This window comes from Cervus canadensis, chromosome 2 (genome assembly GCF_019320065.1).
Source record: "Cervus canadensis isolate Bull #8, Minnesota chromosome 2, ASM1932006v1, whole genome shotgun sequence".
NCBI lineage: Eukaryota > Metazoa > Chordata > Mammalia > Artiodactyla > Cervidae > Cervus > Cervus canadensis.
The window spans coordinates 57,943,105-57,950,749 of NC_057387.1; the positions used below are offsets into that span (position 1 = coordinate 57,943,105).

Consider the following 7,645-nt stretch of genomic DNA (forward strand, 5'->3'; position numbering starts at 1 on the left):
CAGTCTCATCAGAGAATGAGATCTTTCCATGGACATGAGTGACCCAAACAGTTGACATGTAGCTCTGGTTTATTTCTGTTGTTCACAGTTCCAAAAAGGAGTTTACCACTTTCTTGTTTTCTAGATCATTAGCAACAAGTGAGTAAAGTGCATGCAAGGAAATAGTGACCAGAGCTCAGAGAATGGCATTGAAATCTGTCCACTGAGAGGAGTAACCACATCCATCATCAATTCTGCATAGTTGATGCTAAAGTTGAGTGGCGACAGCAGCCCAATGGACAACATCAGGTTTTGGCACAGCCGAACAATCAGTGAACTGTTCCCAGGCTTTTAGGTGCCTCTGTGATTTGAGAGCTCTTTGGAGCCAGTGGTTTTCTTCACATGGTAGAACGGAGGATAAAGTTTCTCACAGAGGAATAGCTGTCACTTTTTCTTCTAACACGAAGATGCCTCTGACACCAACTGTGTTCTTAATACACCATTTACCATGCAAGCCCAGTTGAAGCCTTCTCACCTTGTTAGTTACTGAATCTGAGTTGATATACACTCAAGTGGAAACATCACGCAGAGGTGTCATTGCAGGGCATCCATGCATCAAGAGTTCAGCTTTGATAAAAGCCCAGTAGCCAGCTAACAATTTCTTCTCAAAAAGGGTGGTAGCTGTGTCACAGAGGCAGTAAGTCCAAATCTTAAAAGAGATCCCCTGAGTGGAGGTTGCCTTCCTTTGATGGAGGCTCTAATTGGCAAAGTCATTAGCTACAGAGACTTGCAACTCAAAGTGGCCTTTAGAGGAAAGTGAAAACGTGAAAGTGCTAGTCACTCAGTCATGTCTGACTTTAGCCTGACAGGCTCCTCTGTCCATGGAATTCTCCAGGAAAGAATACTGAAATGGGCTGCCACTTCCTTCTCCAGGGATCTTCCTGACCCAAGGATCAAACCCAGGTCTCCTGCACTGTAGGAGGATCCTTTACCTTCTGAGCCACCAGGGAAGCCCTAAGCCTGCAGCACTCCAGTCATTCCCAAGTGGTCTCCCATCCAAGTACTACCCAGGCCAACCCTGATTAGCTTCTGAAATCAGATGAGATCAGGCACGTTCATGGTGGTATGGTGTTACTTGGCCACTAGAGGAGGGGAGCCCCAAATGTACAGAGAGACCACAGCTTCCTGGACCACTTGCAACTCTGCCTATGGATCAGGACTCCTCTTAAACTAGGCTGATGTGTGGCTTAGCCAACACTAAGGACCAAGTAGAGTACCCAGGGGAGACATATACTGTCTCTAATTCTCAAGGAATTCAATAAGGGGTAGGGCCTCATTTTGGCAGTGGGTGGGTTGAGGTAACAAAAGAATTGACATATGAATCTATCCATATACTGTCAAGAAACTTTACCTGGGATTCATATAATGCCTTCTTCTTACTATTCCACTAGGAAACACTCAGTCTTCCGTGGCTGCTTTCTATACAAACATCCTGAAAAGATAGCCCAGAAGAAAGGGCAGACATTCCCTCTGAAGGAAAGGCACAAATGTGACAACCCATGCACTGTCTCTTAATATTCTATACTAAGGGTTTCCCTGGTGGCTCAGATGTTAAAGAATCTGTCTGCAATGTGGGATGCCTGGGTTCGATCCCTGGTTTGGGAAGATCTGCTGGAGGAGGGCATGGCAATCCACTCCAGTATTCTTCCCTGGAGAAACCCATGGACAGAGAAGACTGATGGGCTACAGTCCATGGGGTTGCAAAGAGTCGGATAAGACTGAGCACAGTCTTATTAAGATTATTAAGATTATAATTATTAAGATTATAAATTAAGCACAGCACATCACAGCACTCTACAATAAAAGGTGTGAGTTTTTCTTTATGTAAATCATACATAATTTTTTGGAAAGAATTCAGAAGAATGGGAGAATGAGGTGATCTGAAAATTCTTTCTTCTTTTCTGTCCTCAAAAGACGTCTTCCCTGTGTGAGAGGTGTTTTTGTTTTTAATGTATAATTGGATTTGAAACAGAACAAATAACAAAACCACGCATGATCTTAAGTGAAAGAACCTAATAGTATACTAAGTACTGGAATGCCCTTATCACTAACTTTATTTAATTGAGCCCAGTCAGCTCTATGTATCTTGAGAAATCCTCTGAGATGAGTGAATACAAATCCCCTGATTACTCTCAGAAAAGATAAAATATGTAATAATGTATTTGTTAATAGTTGATGGGGTTTTATATAATGAGGAAAAAAATAACTTTAAGAATGGAAGTTCCTCTTATTACTCTGAAACAATATTTTAGTAATATAAAAATAAGCTATTCTAGATCACTCTATGGACAACAGATTTCTGGGTCTTTGGCCCATATCTATGGTTCTCCACTCTAGCTGCATATGAGAATTACCTGGAGAACTTTACAAATAATGATGCCAGATTTCACACCAACAAATTCTGATTTAATTGGTTTGGGGTAGAGCTCATGCCTAAGTGTCTTTTAAAATTCCGCTGTTATCCCAGGATTATAGACAGAATTGAGAACCACTGGCATATGCAATGGACCATGCTGCTACAAAGTTCTCTTTAGCTGCTTGGTCTGTGAGAAAATTTCTAACACAGACCTGCTAGTGTTATTTAACCGTATGAAAAATAAAAGTACACAGCAATTTAAGAATTTTATGGTTTTGACTTTAGCACTGAAAAATGAAAGGTGAAACTCAAAAAATATGTCATTAATTTATTTCAGCATTTCTTAATTTTGGGATTAGAGGTGGCAAATCAGAACCATCTGGGTTATTTTTTCAAATTAAAATAGCCATGTTCCCACCAGGAGTGTCTAATGTTTAGGAAAGGACAAGAGTAGGAGAAATGTCTAATTTTTAAGTTCTCTGTTTGATTCTGAGCCCCCACTGTGGCCACCACCATTCTATCTTTTGTGAAAAACAAAACTGATTTACTTATTTTGCTTCTGACTTGCCAAATAAATTAGATATTTGTTCCAAGAATCTGTGGTCAGTCCCAGTTCTCTACCCTCTTGTAATGTGATCAGATTAACCATTTGGGAAGCCTTAAATACAAGTCTGAGAAGAGGAACACTGTTACAAAGACACCCCAATGAAAGGAATTTCAGCACAGAAATAGCCAAAAACTTTTCTAATATAAAAAAAATAAATTTGTTCTAGGAACAATCACAAATTTGTGCTTATCCTTGGAAATGTAAAATTCATACGATGAAAAGAAATGGTCATTTTAGTAAATTTAAGGTATCATATTCTGGAACCCAACTTTCTCAATAAGGTTTCTAACTAACCCAGATAAAGCCACAAAAATGTTCAATTTCTTTGACAGTTAGAAAGAAAATGAGTTTCAAAACTTCTTCCCATGGATACATTACCTTCGCCCTTTGCTCCAATAGACAAGCAGAAATTTATCTCTGTAGAGTCTTTTAATCCTTTGCTATTCAAAGTATGGTCCATGGACCAGCAGTATCCTATCATCTTGAAACCTGTTAGAAATGCAGAATCTCAGGCTGCACCCCAGGTCACTTGAGTCAGACTCCACACTTTAACAATATTTATCAGTGACTCATATGCACAATAAAATTTAAGAAGCACTGTTCTAGCCCTTTGTTTCTATGATGGACTTCTAAACTATCCAGAAACATGTAATAATACCTAAAAATGCCTGTGAAACAAATAGCAGAAAATAATCAATTTTAACAGAATTCTTTAAGAAGAGAAAAATAAGAGCTTTAAAAAGCCGTGTCCTTTCTCTAAACCATAAACAATATTCTTACACTCTAACATGGTGGGAATTTCATCTTTCTGTTTGAATGCCATCAGTGATGACAGAGCTGAAGCAAGCTTGCTGATGGTGTTAGTAGTAGTGTTTTGTTGCTATTTTTTTTCTCAGTTTTTCATTTCTATTTCAGAAAGTGAACACAACAGGCTGCAATTTGCTAACAAGCAGAATTGCAAACTCCTCTTGGGGGAAAAAAAAAGAACAAAACATAGCAGATAGCTTCCACCTGTTTTTTTTTTTTCTTTTTCAGATCAACACTAGATAATGCTTTTTGTCCAGGCATTGAACATCAAGGAGAAAGGAGGGGAACAGGGAACAGGCCAAACTTGTGTCACCTTAAGTAAATAAATAACCCTTTATCCTCCAGGATGGTAATTCAATTCAAGCTGATTTCTAAAAGCAACCCTAACGTAAACAATAAAGTAATAATAAAAAAACAAAAGCAACAATGGCAAAAATATTTAAAGTCTTATTCTTTCCTACTAGCACATTTGAACATTCCATCATCTGAGTTTTCCCATTTTTATTAGCATCTTTTGTATCCCCTTCAGTTCTTTCTATTATTTCCAGGTAAGAATGATTTCATATAATTTTCCTCACCAAGTGAAGTGATAAATATCATTGTAAGCATTGTAAGAGTAACACACTAGACTTTGTGTTAAGTTCTCCACAGTAAGTAGTTTGAACTGGAGAGCATTATATCATGCACATAATATTTTCACAAGCAATCAGCGAGAAGGATTTTTTTTTCATAATGTATAAAACACTGAACTTTAAATTTTCCAATTTTATAATTTGAATCTATATGGATAATTATGTCACTAATAAACACCATGCCTGAGAGTAACACCTAGAACATGCATTTAGTGAAAACCTTGGAAAACAGTGTCCATATGTGGACTATACATGATGTAAAGGGCCAAGTCCTAATAAAGATCATGCCTTATAAAGAATGCATTGTGGACTGGCTGAGATACATAGAAACAGGTCTGTACTCTCAAAGTAACACCTTGTGCCCAAATTAAAAATATGAGATGTTTGGCTCAATGCCACTGTAAGTAGGTTGTACCTATAGACATTGTGTTTCTGTGGTGGTTTTAGGCCAACCTCCTAATCTCCATAAAAAACGATTGAAAATTACAAGTGATGAAAATAGAAATTAGAAAAACACTTTTAATAAAATTGCTACTTTACTTTCTTTGCTTGTTTTTTCTCATATGATTATCTCTCTCTCTCTCTCTCTCTCTTTTTTTTAAATTTCAGAGGAGGTCCTTTGCATTATGTTTAGAAGAAAAAACAGCCTGATTTTCATTAGGCTTTAATTTAATGATTCTATTTTCCCAAGTCTGTTCTAGTCTGATTCTGATTTCATGCCTGTATCAATGTTAGGAGAAATAGGAGTTTATACAGTGCTACTCTCTTGGGAAATGGTAGGGGGCTGGGATGATTGTTATCACTGTGAAAGGAAATTTAAATAGAGTTGGAATCTAGAAAGTTATTGGTCTGAAGTTTATGGTATAATTCAGCATTAGACTATGTAAGAAAAGACTTGTTCAAATTATAAGGTTTAGGCTGCACTTAGAAAAAAAAATTGTTGCTGTTCAGTCACTAAGTCATGTCCGACTCTTTGCAACCTCATGGACTGTAGCAAGCCAGGCGCCTCCATCCTCCACTGTCTACTGGAATCTGCTCAAATTCATATCCATTGAAATGGTGATGATCTCTAACCATCTCATCTGCTGCTGTCCCTTTTTCCTTTTCCTTCAGTCTTTCCCAGCATCAGTATCTTCTCCAATGAGTTGACTCTTTACATCAGGTGGCCAAAGTATTAAAAGAGAATAAAAGAAAGTATTTTCAAGAGTGCCTAACATAGCCTGTAACACCTACTATTTTTTATTGATCAAAAGAATAAATGACTGAAAAAGAGTCATTGAAAAAGACCCTGATGCTGGGAAGATTGAAGGAAAAAGGAGAAGAGGGTGGCAGAGGATGAGATGATCAGGGATCGTCACTGACTCGATGGACGTAAATCTGAGAAAATTCTGGGAGATAGTGAAGGACAGGGAAGCCTGACACGATGCAGTCCATGCAGTTGCCAAGAGGTGGACATGACTGAGCGAATGAACAACGATGCTCCGGGCCCCGAATTACCTCCTTGCCTTCTCTGACCAATCTTTCTATAGCACAACCATGGCTTTTCAATTGTCATGGTTCCTCAGTCATGTTTCCGGCTGATTTTTTCACTATTATAATTCATGGACGTTTCCTCCCTCTCTCCTTTCTCTCTTCCTTCCTTTTTCTTTTCCCCACATAAGGGTAAGCATCACAAGGATAAGAAATCTCTCTATCTTGTTTGCTGTCTTACACTCTGCACAGTATAAATGTTCAGTAAATAATTATTTTATAAATAAATAAGGCTTTAAAAGTGTGATTATCAGTAGAATTTTATTTAAATTTCAAATCCTGTGGCAATAGTTATTTCTCAACATCTCAAAAGGTAGCAGAACTGTCAACTTTCTTCTTACTGCTGTAAAATGTCTAAAATTACATTGTGTAAACTTCTAACGGACTTTTATCATGTAAACTTTTATCATGTAAACTCTTTGGGATAAATGGTTGTGCTGATGGTTAGGAATAATTACTTTTATCATATAATCTATATTATTTAAGTACAGAAATGCTGAAATAAAAATATTTACCACTGATATGCCCCTTAATCTTGGATTCAGCCTGACTATACCTCAAAGACCAATTGTACAATAACAAATTATGGTATTGCCATTATTTTTATTTGTGATTTGTTGAATTCAAGAAGAGAGGTTAACTCTGTAAAAAAAAAAAAAAAAAACTATTCAGAAAAACACAGGACTTGCTACAAAAAGCTATAAGTGATTCAGAGCTTTCACTTTTACCCCTCCCATATCTTCATTTTTTCATTTCCTCTCCTTTTCTTCACATCCTTGTGAGAGTATGATATTCTGAGCATCATTCACAGTGCTTTCTTCAGCAGATGTTAGCATGCATATGTTAATTCAACACACTTCCTTCCTACTCGTTTCTAAATCCTCAACATCTTCAGTGTTTTCTAAACAAAAACTCAAACTACCCAGATAAAAAATACTGATAGATGTATATGTGTGTGTGTGTGTATACATATACACAAACTATATATACACACACACACACACACACATATATATATATATATCTCAAAACTTAGCTACAGAAAACTATTTTTTCCTTTAAAGTTTTGAATTTCCTCTAAAATTGCTGGAAGTCTGAGCTTCAGTTTTATCAGTGCTTTCATCCTCAGTGTGAGAATCAGAAAAGGAAAGAATTTATATCTGATAAGAAAACAAGACAATATGTGTTTTTACATAATTATTTAAAACTACTTCTTCATGTGGAGAATAGTATAGGTGATAAAGAATACATCCAAACAAATGAATAAAACAGTAGGAAGTTGTGCCCTGAAGAAACAACCTTAAAAGACTTCTCCAAAGTGTTACCTTTTTTTTTTTTCAGGAAGCATTATTATCATTTCCTTTTCTGGAACCTGAATTTACATATTTGTTTATTCATTTTTTTATTAATTCAACAATAATTGAGTAAAAATTTTATGCAATAAATCATATACTTTGTAAAGCACGAAGAACTAGGCTCTCTCCTCAAGGAATGTATAGTTTAGATGCACAGACCATGCACATACTTGACTAAAATTCAAAGTAAAAACAATAAAGACCATTAAAAGATGTAGAAATAAAAAGACTTCAACTGGATCTTAAAGAATTGATAACATCTAATGGGTATTTGCCTTAAGACTCAGAAGGAACAGCATGAGTAAGGTCAACAATAAAA

The 7,645-nt window shown here is 36.5% G+C and overlaps 1 pseudogene; it reads right to left on the reverse strand.

Moving 5' to 3' along the window:
- Nucleotides 1-998: 998 nt before the first annotated feature.
- LOC122437391 lies at nucleotides 999-1,116 on the reverse strand (annotated as a pseudogene).
- Between the last annotated feature and the right edge of the window lie 6,529 nt (nucleotides 1,117-7,645).